This window comes from Triturus cristatus, chromosome 4_1 (assembly GCF_964204655.1).
Source record: "Triturus cristatus chromosome 4_1, aTriCri1.1, whole genome shotgun sequence".
NCBI lineage: Eukaryota > Metazoa > Chordata > Amphibia > Caudata > Salamandridae > Triturus > Triturus cristatus.
The window spans coordinates 497,283,563-497,295,976 of NC_140585.1; positions in this window are offsets into that span (position 1 = coordinate 497,283,563).

A 12,414-nucleotide genomic window follows, 5' to 3' on the forward strand; every position below is an offset into this window, starting at 1 on the left:
TAGGGGGCCAAAATATTAATCATGATATAACCCACTCAGGGCCGGCCCAGCTTTCAAATGACATCCTAAGAACACAACAAGGTACTGATCCAGACACACTCCCCCAGGGTTCTCAGTCCCCCGACCTAGCAGGTGATAATTTCTTTTCAGTGTCGAATGGCTAAGATTCTGCAGGCGAAGATAATTCTTCTCTCTCTAGGGATGGAGATTATTCTGATTTCAACTGCAGCAACTCTGGCAAAGAATCTGGTACAGTACAACGCAGGAAGAGTGCGCATAATAGACGAACTGGTCAGCGTTCCGGGAAACTACGCCAACAAAAGTGGGGCTATTCTGACACACAGATAGCCTTCCCCCTTGATGAGGAATCTGATAAATACTTGGGCTCGTCTAACTCGCATGATTCTCATGAAGAACCCTCACTATCATCAATACTGTTGTCAATTAAACAGTTTCAACAAGAAGTTCGATCGGACAACAGACAAGCCAAGAGTGCACCAAAGAAGCTACAAAGCAGATTGAGAAGATTGAATAAAACCTGTGTGTACATAGGTGAAAGGGTCAAAATGATCGAAGGATGCACAGAAAATCTAGAATCTGAAGTTTCTACTCTGAACAATCTATGCTCTTCCCAAAGTGCTTGTATGATGGATGTCATGTGGAAACTGGAAGAGCACGAAAACAGGCAACACCGGAACAATCTTCGCCTACTCGGTATCCCTGAAGGGGTTGAGGGGGCAAACCCCCGGAGCTTCATTGTGAAACTTCTGAAGGGTGCCTTCCCAGAACATCAAGACTGGAACTGGGACTATGAGATTCAACGGGCTCACCGTTTCCCCTTCACGCTGAAAAATTCACAACCAAATAGCGGAGCCAAGCCCAGGGCCTTCCTCATGCTTTTCGGAAACTTTTTATTGCGACAGCTGGTATATGATCAGGCTCGACCAAACTCCCAGGAAAGCTTTGAGGGAGTGTCATTTTTTGCAAAACCAGATTTTTGCCATACAACAGTGAAATGGAGATGGCATCTCCGTCAATTGATTACTACCCTTTCAACAACTGGGGTGCCAAGCTTACCTGATGAATCCAGCTAAACTTAAGGTCATCCTGAATGGCACTCCGAGAATGTTTTTCTCTGAAGTTAAGACTCAAGAGTACCGTAACAAAATAAAGGCTCTAAATGACTTAATCTGACTACTATTAGCCCTTTACTTTGTGTCGCTATATCCTAAACTTCCTATTATTGCTTATTCTAAATCTAATCTATGGCAAAATGGCAGGTCTCTCGGTCACCATTAGGATCCTATAGTTTAAACACATGCTATTAAAGAGACTTCCTTCAATTTTCTATCTCTTAGTACTAACAGCATAGTTTAGCCCATTCTCAAGGTTTGAATTTCTTGGTGGGGCATTGTGGCGAGCTGTTATCGCAGACGACCATCACTCAGGTCATACCTGATTGCTCATTTACTGGGGGGGGGTTGGGCAAGTGGGTGGGGGATGGACTGGGGAAGTCAAATGGAAGGGCACTTAGTTTAAGGTTGGTTGGGTGCTTCTTTTTGGTTGAAATATGTGTTTTACAATGGTATTTGACACTCTCTATTACAGAAAAATCAAGGGTACTTTATTTGGTATTAATTATTTTAAAAATGTATAATTATGCAAATAGTTTAATTGTTTTTTAAATGTACATACATACATTTTATATTTTTGTTCAATTTATATTTGTATTAAAATATGCTATGTGTTTGAGCTGAAGTACTTTCCCTACAGCTGCATAGACTGGAGTGGAAATAGTAAATTTTAAAGCAAACACAAAGAGATGATGGACGGAGTGCTGAAGCTTTTCAAACACTCACCCCCATTCACAGATCTGGGTTGAATCCATCATCGTTCTTTAGTTCACTTTGCCAACCCAGTTCAGACACAGCCATATGAACATCAGTCTTGACCCTGTGCCTCATGGGAACAGTCCAGCCTGAACTGTCAAGCCATGTCTTCCCTGGACCGGAAACAAGCATCTTGGGACCAGTTTCGGGCTAACAGCCCTTATCATCTAGGCTAGCTTGAATCCAGTGGCAGAGTGATCAAAAATAGTACATTTTACCCTTTCTAAGTCCAACCCTTTCCCTACTGTTGCACTGACTGGAGTGGGAATAGTAAGGTTCACCTCTCCACAATCCAACACCTTCCCTACTGTTGCACAGACTAGAGTGGGAATAGTAAAGTCTACTCCTCCTGAGTCCAAAGCTTTCCCTACTGGTGCATTGCCTGGAATGGGAATAGTACATTTTACCCTTTCTAAGTACAACGCTTTCCCTACTGTTGCACTGACTGGAGTGGGAATAGTAAATTTACCTCTCCACAATCCAACACCTTCCCTACTGTTGCACAGATTGCAGGGGGAATAGTAAATTTCACCCCTGCTGAGTCCAATGCTTTCCTTACTGTTGCCACAACTGCAGTGGGAATAATAAATTCTGCCACTCCGCAGTCCAATGCTTTCCCTACTGTTGTAGAGACTAGAGTGGGAATAATACATTTTACCCCTACTGAGTCCAACGCTTTACGTAGTGTTGCACAGACTGAAGACGGAATACTACATTTTACTTTTGAGTCAAATACTTTCCTTATGGTTCCACCGCCTGGAGTAGGAATAGTACATTTTAACCCTCCGCAGTCCAACGCTTTCCCCAGTGTTGCATCAACTGTAGTGGGGGTAATACATTTTTCCCCTTCACAGTCCCACATTTTTCCTACTGTTGCACAGACTGGAGTGGGAGTAGTGAACTTTTCGCCTCCTATGTCTTATGCTTTCCCCATTGTTGCACACACTGGAGTGGAAATAGGGAATTTTACCTCTCCTGAGTCCAATGCTTTACCTACTGTTGCACAGACTGGAGTGGGAAAAGTAAATTTTACCCCTCTTGAGTCCAAAGCTTACTTTACTGTTGCATAGACTGAAGTAGGAATAGTACATTTTACCCCTCCTGAGTCCAATGCTTTCCTCACTGTTGCACAGACTGAAGCGGGAATAGTCATTTATACCTTCCTTAGTCCAATGTTTTCCCTGCTGTTGCACAGACTGGGGTAGGAATAGTAATTTTTACCCCTCTTGAGTTCTACGCTTTCCCTACTGTTGCACTGACTGAAGTGGGAATAGTAAATTTGACCTCTCCTGTGTCCAACGCTTTCCCTAATGTTGCACACACTATTTACATATATGTTTAATATTATTTAAACATATTTAATTTACATTATATTAAGGTTACTTGTTCAAATATGTAATGTTTACTATTTTTAACCATTATAGCCTCCGACCAGCTTCCCTCCTAAACATTCCTACACAGTGTGGCAGGCTCGTCAGGGTGCCTGCCATACGGTGCAGGAATGTTCAAAATATACATTTTTCGAGCTGCTATTGGAAAATGAATTTTCTGACAGCCTATAGGGCAGTCTCATCTAAATTGTGCGGTAGAAACCGCCGACCTATGGTTGGGCAGATACAATCAAAAACAGTCAACATTGTAAACAGAGCCAATATTTATATATATATATTTTTTCGATATTAGTGTAAAACAATATTATTTTTCAATATTATTGTGCTTTCCTTTATAAGTATAGGGAGAAAATATTTTTGACAACAATATTTCGGACTTGATATTTCTGTAGGTCGATATTTGTGTTTTAGATAATATGTCATTGCTAGACCCAGGATCCCTGGTTGGCTGAGGTAGGTACCTTAGGCCAAATAGGGACCTGCGTTTCCACGTCAGGGAAAGGAAGGTCACCTTCTGAGATAGTCCCCGCTCACCCCCTTGGTAGCTCAAAGTATTTGCAACCACGCTCACAGCAACCCACTGATGACACCACAAATAGACTCCACACAAGTTTTATAAACACGAGTATACATTTTATATAAAAAGATATACGACCAGACCACACGGTATAAATCCAACATATGGGGGCGCTAGAGGGCGCGCACGCAGTATGGCCGCACTAGCGTGAGGCTCCTGCTGCCTGGAGGCAAGATCCTGAAGTTATCCTGGTTATCGGACTGCTGGCTGTGCCACGACTGGATGTGATTGTAGCTGATGTCCCCGCGCGGCTCCGGTCCAAGTTTGGGGGCTGTCCGACCTCCGGTGACGGAGATAGAGGCGCCGCGGTCCTGACCGTGCCCCTGGCTGCTGCGGGGTGGAGCGATCGGCCGGACACTGCGGCTACGCGACTCCGGTGCAGTCCACGAGGCCGGTGGGCCCGGCGGAGCAGACTGATGAGGCGGCGCCTTCCCGGGGCTCGAACCGGAGCATCGACTAGGCGGCGGGTACCGGAGGGGACCGGAGTGGCGTGGGACTGTCTTCTTGCCTGTGGCGGCCCCCCCTCCCCCCTCCCGCATGCACTCACCTCTGCAGGGCTGGAGGAGCTGGGACGCCTGACCTGCCGGAGCGGACGAAGACTGGGGGGACGGTGAGGTCCCTTGGTGCAGGGGGCGTTCTGGGCCCCCCCCTCGTGCCTCTGGAGCGCCCTGGACCGACGGGGGTGCTGTGGTGGCCCCCCCCTCTCTGTGCAGCGCCCGAGGCTGCTTTCTGGTGCCTGGTGTCCCGCCCTTTGCACTCCTGTTTCGGCGCCCTGGGGCCCCGGCGATGGAGCGGTGCTCCTGCTGCACTTACCCCCGCTTCTCGTGAGGATCTGGTGCCGGTGGCGCGGCCTCGACATTACTTGCTTGCCTGGACGGCCCGGGGGCACTGGCGACCGGAGTCGCGATCTGACTGCTTGGACATAGATGCGACACATGCGACGCCCGCTGTGAGTGCGGCCTCAACAATCCTACGGACCCCTGCCGCGTTGTCGCCACGTGGCCCATCCACTGTTTGTGTGTCGCTCTTCTGGTGGGACGAGTTGCCTGGAGGGGTCCGGGTGGCGGTGCGGACTGACACCGTGGATCCTGTAGCTCGGCCTGACGTCTCCCTTAGCCGGGCCCAGGATGGGCAAGCACGACCACAAGCAGTCTAAACTCTCCTTTGCGGCCCTGGCTGTTAAAGCGGGGCTGCGGAGTGCGCCGGATGCTGGAGACGGACAGGGCCCTCCGGTGGCGGACGGGGACTGGGCCGCTGCGATGCCGGATCTCCAGCAGATGATGCGGGAGATGAGGCAGGGCTTTGCCACTGTTGTGGATAAGGTGGACCGCCTTTCCTCACGAGTGGATGCGTTCGCCCAGAAAATAGATGCCCACGAAGAACGCATCACTGAGGTGGAGCGCCGAATATCGGATAATGATGATACCACAGCAGCCCACTCTACGAAGCTTACAAAAATGGACAATGTACTGAGGGTCATCGCCGCTAAGAACGAGGAGCTGGAGGCCCGCAGCCGACGTAATAATATACGTGTGGTAGGTGTGCCGGAGTCCACCAACACGGGGCGCATGGAGGACTACGTGGAGAGGATTCTCCTGGCCGCTGTTGGCGCGGAGGCCCTCTCTAAACAGTTCATCGTGGAGAGGGCACACCGCTCCCTCGGACCGCGGCCTCGTCCTGGCGCTCCGCCTAGGCCCATCATCGCGCGGCTCCTGAATTACCGGGACCGTGACGCTGTGCTGCGGGCTGCACGTCTGAACCAAAATTTATCTTGTGATGGGGTCAGCTTTACTATCTTTCCAGACTTTACGCCTGTGGTTCAAGAACAGCGGCGCAAATTTGTTGAAGTCAAGAAGAAGCTCCGGGCTCTCCAAATTGATTACGCATTGCTGTACCCAGCGAAGCTACGAGTCACGCATCAAGCGAAGCAACACTTCTTCTTGAACCCTCAGCAAGTTGAAGACTTCTTGAAATCTTTGCGGAAGGTGCGGGATGCACGACCTGAAGAGGAAGATGCCGATTGTGGTAATGAACATTGACTGCTGACTCGCCTGCCGTTGAGGTCGGGGTCCTGCCTCGTAAGCGGCCCCTCTGCTTTTTTCCTGGTGGCTCGCGGCGGACGTCCCTCCTGCTGGGCGGTGGCCCTGGCTGACCGAGACTGTTCTGGTCGTGTGCTGGCCGATGGTCGGTATAGTATTCCAGGCACCACCCTTTCCCCCGCTTCCTGTGTCTCGGAGGGGGAGCGGGCTGCAATGGGTGGATATGTGTGCCCCCTGGATGTCCCCCGTAGGGTGTACCCCATTGACTAAAATGACTTGGTTGCTCCTGTTGAGCTGTTTGATTGCACTGATGGGTGGGGGTGGGTAGTCTTTTCTGGCGAGTTGGGGCTGCTTCAGTGGGTGGGGGGTGGGGGGGTGGATTTTGGGGCCTTGCAGGTTTCCTCCATTTGTCTCCTGGGGGCGGCTGGGTTGCTGCTCCTGCGGGATGCGTGGTGCTCCCTTGGGGCTCTACTTGACTCTTCTGCCTTATTGGGTTTCGCTGCCCTTCCTGTAGGGGGTCACAGTGTGGCCCCTAGGCTGGACGGCTTGTTTCGACTTCTTGTTACCTATTCTGTTGAATTGAGCAGCGGGGCGCATGACGCGGGATGGGGGTGCGTGCTGATCTCAGTTGGGTGGGAGTTAGGGGTTGAGGGTGGAGGGTGGGCTCCTCTCCCGGGATGGGCAGCTCGACACATCGGTCTGAGAAGGCTGCACGGCAGGGTAGGCTCCTGGATGGTATATGGCGCTCCTGGCCCCAGACCTTCTGTGTGGGGCTGTCACACTCCTCCTGCTCGATTAGTACGGGGGCTTTGCATAGGCTTCCAGTTGATGTTGTTGTCAGGGGTGGTTGGGAGTTCGAGAATGTTTCATATGGTTGATGCACTGTTGAGAACGGCTGTGGTTGGGATAATACTGTCCACGACGATGCCCGGGGTTGTCGCTGAGTGGGCGGGACATGGCCCCCTTGCGTGGTGGGGAGGTTATACAATTGAAGACGTGGTATGCAGATGTGGCCTTACGGATGGTGGGAGCTGTGGAGAGACAGGGCCTCTGCGAGTGATGTTTAGAGTAGAGGACGTGCGTGCCTGTTTGAAGGTGGATGGCCGAGGGCCCTGTGCCGAGACCTACTGCTATTTATATGTTCTGACCTGCCTATGGGGGATACTGACCTAAACATCATCACTTGGAATGTCAGGGGCCTCGGAGATCCTAGAAAACGTCGGCACATCCTGTCTTATTTAGATCGGCACGCAATCCACATCGCGTTTCTCCAAGAAACCCACTTTCGAGCGCAGTCTACTCCTACCTTTGCGGGTAGATGGGCGCAGTGCACTGCCTTTTCTTCCTACTCTACGTACTCCCGTGGGGTTGCAATATTGGTCAGAAGAGGTACCCCCTTTGTTCTGGCGGGTACTAAAGGCGATGCCCAGGGCCGCTATAGCCTGATGTGGGGCAGACTGGGGCACAGGATGGTTACGCTTGCGTGCTGCTACGGTCCCAATGTGGACGACCCTACCTTTTTTGCAGACTTGGGCGCAGATATAGTGGGTGTGGGCACGCAACACCTCATATGGGGGGGAGATTTTAATGTCGCGCTCCGCCCTGCGATGGATAGATCCCACCCGGCCCCGCATCATTATACTAGGTCCCGGGAGGCGCTGTCTGCGATCGTGGAGGAGCATAGACTAATAGACACATGGAGACACCTCCACGCTGAGGTCCGTGAGGGCACACATTTTACAGCGCAGGCCCGCACCTGGGCCCAGCTCGACTATGTCTTCCTGGCCCCGTTATTCCACGCGGCGCTGGTTACGGCGTGACACCTCCCGCGAACCTTCTCTGATCACGCACCAGTGCGGGTTACCTTGCGGGCTGCGGACCTCGGCCCCCCTCTGGCGGCCTGGCGCCTGCAGCCCCGGATGCTCCTCGATCCCCCTTTCCAGGAGGAACTGCGGGATGATTGTCTGGACTTCTTTAGGCGTAACAAAGACTCCGTGCGGGATGTTGAAACCATCTGGGATGCGTTCAAGGTGACCTTGCGAGGCCTGTGCATTGCCAAAGGCTCGGGAGTTCTGAAGAGCATAATGTTGCGCCTGCGGGCATTGGAGGCAGATCTCCAGGCGCTTGAGGCATCGCTGGCTGTAGATCCGGATAATGCCACGCTTGCTAGTATCCGAGACAAGGTCTCGGAATATACTGCTGAAGCTGCAAGGGAAACGAAGTTTAGGGGTAGGTACTGGGTGGCCCGGAGCTATGGGGAGGGTGAGAGGCCAGGGAAAGCCCTGGCGGCGACCATGCGACTAGTGCGTCCTTCTAATACGATCATGGAGATAGTGGGGGCGGACGGCACGCTTTATAGGGATACTGCACACATCCTCAACACCTTCGTGGCACATTACCGTGTGCTGTACGCGTCGTCTAGGTCAGAAGAGCTACGTCTGCACGACTACCTCGAGGATGTCTCCCTGGGGTGGCTTAGTGATACACAAAGGGAATTCTTAAGTTCTCCTTTTGAACTGGATGAGGTACGGGAGGCCATCATGCACATGAAGTCAGGCAAGGCCGCCGGGCTCGATGGGATACCAATCGAATTCTACAAAACCTACATCGATTTTATGGCACCGGTTTTGCGAGAGGTGTATGAAGACGCCCTGGAGGTGGGCCACCTCCCCCCCTCTATGCGCATGGCCCTCATCACTTCGCTTCTGAAGCCAGGGAAGGCGGCGAGTGATTGTGACTCTTACCGGCCCCTATCCCTGCTAAATTGCGACGTGAAAATCCTAGCTAAGATCATAGCCACCCGCATCAACCTCCTTCTCCCTAACCTGATACTGCCCGATCAGTCCGGGTTTGTGCCAGGTAGGGCTACATCCCACAATCTCCACACTTTCTTCTCGGTCCTTAATTCTGTACACGAAGACCTGCCCATGGCCGCCGTCTTCCTTGATGCCACGAAGGCGTTTGATTCTCTTGAATGGGACTATCTGTTCCAAGTGCTGGGGCGGATGGGATTCCCGAGCATTTTCATTTCATGGATCAAGTTGTTATACATTGATCCTAAGGCTAAGGTGTTGGTAAATGGTCAGCTCTCCCCTGCGTTCCCTATTACTAGAGGCACCAGGCAGGGATGCCCCCTCTCGCCCCTGCTATTTGCCTTGGCCATGGAGCCACTGGCGGCCAAGTTGCGGCAACACCATCGAGACAAGGCGTTGCGTTGCTTCCAGCGGCAAATATTGATATCCATGTACGTTGATGATATCACCCTTTACGTCCGTGACCCTAAGGAGAACCTCAACCCGATCCTTCGAGAATTTGTTCGATTTGGCATGCTTTCTGGTGTCCAGATCAATTGGAGCAAGTCTTGCCTGTTCCCACTGACTGCCTCTACTGCGCGATTTGAGCTGGACTTCCCCCTTGCCTGGAGTGAGGGGGATTTCAAGTACCTGGGCGTCTGCGTTGAGAGGAGCAGGGACGAGCTTCTTCGGGCTAATTATGGTACTGCGATGTCTCGCATTACGGATTATGTCACTCGCTGGATCGCGCTGCCCCTCTCCATGGCTGGCAGGTCATCATTGATTAAAATGGTAATATTGCCGCAACTGTTGTACCTCTTCTTAAATATTCCTTTTTCCCCCGGTGCCTTCTTCTTTCGCCAGCTCCGTTCGGAGCTCACCAGATTGGTGTGGGGAGGTAAGACTCCTCGGCTCAGGTGGGAGATACTTATTAAGCCCTACGACCAGGGCGGGTTTGGCATTCCCAACTTCGAGCTCTATTACCTAGCGGCCCAGGCGCACTATGCCTACTTTTGGATACGGCAACCAAGATATATGCCACAAGTTGCGGCTGAACACTGGCTAGCGCACCCCATTCCTATAGAGGGGGCATTGTACATTCCGGTGCAGGGGAGAGATAAGACGCCCACGACGCTGATTAGCACAGTAACTGCGTGGCAGAGGTTGGCTACCATTCTAGGATTGGACTTGCTGTACGCGCCGCTGTTGCCCCTTGCTTACCACCCGAATATGCCCCTGTTGCAGGAGGCAGGTTTTCGGAAATTGCTTCACGCTATACATGTTGAGACATGAGGGGATTTGTACCACAATGGCGCGTTCCGTTCTATGGAACACTTGTATGGCGGTATGCAGCCTACTCCCCTAGATACCTTCCTGTACCTCCGACTCAGGCAGGGGGTGAGGGCACTCACGCCCGACTTTCCGCAGGAACCCCCACATATGGTCCCACTGCAACGCATATTGAATGACGACACCCCTGCCAGGCTCGTTTCCAGAATATACCGCTCAGTGCATGCTTCGGCGCCGGCGCCGCAGCTGGCAGCTAGGGAGAAATGGGACAGTGAACTACCGGCCCCGCTAACGGATAAGCAGTGGCAATTCTGCTTAATGCAGACGGATCGCGTTTCCTCCAGTAGTCGCCTTAGAATTATCCATTACAAATACATCCACAGGCTTTACTATACCCCGGCTAGGCTTCATAGCTATAAGCTTCGCGAGGACGACCAGTGCGAGCGCTGCCGGGCTCCCGGTGCGGACTTTCTCCACCTAGCTTGGTCATGTGCGGCGGTGCATCAATATTGGTGTCAGGTGTTCGAGGCGCTCTCGAAGATGATCTCCACAGCTGTGGCGCCATCTCCCCTCCTTGCCCTGCTGGGTTACGTGGAGCCTATACAGGCGACGCACCGCAAATTCATGGCACTTGCCTTTCTGCTCGCTAAGCGACGGGTGGCGTGTCGATGGGGTAGGGGCAGGGCTCCGAAATTCAAGGACTGGGTGCGGGATCTGGTATACTGTCAAGAACAGATATGTACTTACTCTGAGCTTATGCCCCCGACGTCCAGGCCCACGGATATTTGGGATCCGCTGCGTTGCTATTTGCGAAATGAGGGCGCCGCCACAGGTGATGTGCTGGCAGCTGAGTAGTGGTGTGCTGGTGACCGAGGAGACTGGCGTAACTGGATGCCTGGGCTGCTGGCATGTGGCAGGAGCGTGGTGAGTGCTTTGGTTGTAAGTCGTGCGACTGGCTGCCTCGATATGACTCCAGTATGAGGTGTGCAGCGTCTGGGTTCCCTCCCTGGGGCGTGCGCGCCGGGCATTGTTGTCGGCGTTTTGAAACAGAAATGTTGGTTTGCATTGTTCTCATGCTGATGCTCTAGCTTCTGTCATTTGCACTGTACTACGAATCCCTCTATCACGCCGCATCTGTCTAATGATGTTTGTTATGTGATTCAGTGCTGCTCCTTGACCACAGCTGTATGTTTTGCTCTAAAATTCTCAAAAATAAAGTTTAAAAAAAAAAAAAAATCCAACATATGAGTATGTGTAATATTTCTCCCGACTGGTTGTTAGGCCAGCCAGCCCTTGTAAGTTCTGACGATATTAATGAGCACTTCTAAACATTCCACTGTAATCCTAATACCATGTTATGCAGTTTGTAATGCTAGAATCAGGCACTTTTGGAATGTAACAATAATGCAATGCGTAACGCAACAATCAGGCACTTTGCAATGTAAAAATAATGCAATGGGTAATACAACCACCAGGTACATCATTATGCAGAAATAAGGCAATACGTAATACACCAATCAGGTAGTTCGTTATGCAGAAACAATGCCATGCGTCATACACTAATCAGATAGTTCGTTATGCAGGAATAATGCAATCCGTGATACACTAATCAGGTACTCCGTTACACAGAAATCATGCAATGTGTAATACAACCACCATGTGCTCTGTTATGCAGAAATATGATAATGGCAATACACTCCGGCACCGATCACGGTGCCTTAGGTAGTCTCGCCGCCACTCATTACTCGCAGTCAGCCTCTGTCATCAGTTGCCCCCAACACGGGTATGGTGTAACAAAAAGTACAGCTCTGCACTCCGTCCCCGTACTGCCACTACCTTGGCAGTACGGGCCGCGATACGATCCAAAGCAGAGGATCGTGCTGTCAGAATGAGAGAGAGGCCGAGAGAGTCTCCCTCCGAGCCCGCACCTGGCCCCAGGAGTCGACACACGTTACCTGGGGAGCGCGAACTCACGCTCCTCTCCTCGTCCAGCGACTTGGGCTTCCGATGCAATCTTTGTGAATTGGCAACGGCGGGCTCGGGCCGGCGGCTCAGCTCCTCCGGGGCTGCTTGTCCGGGCCGCTACTGCTACGATGATCTCAGGCTGCCACAGGGCACACGCACACAGCGTCACTGAGACTCCCTTGAGCTTCGGGTGCATGATCACTGGCCCCTCCACACGAAGGTCTCAGGCTGCACGAAGAACATGCGCACAGTGTCGCTGAGACTCACTTTAACTCCGGGTGCACATTAACAAGGCAATCCTCACGAAGGTCTTAAGCTGCACAAAAAACACGCACACAGCATTGATGAGTCTCACTTGGACTCCGAGTGTGCACAATAACAAGGCAATCCTCACGAAGGTCTCATGCTGCACAAAGCACATGCACACAGCGTCAATGAGAATCACTTGGATTCCAGGTGTGCACGATAACA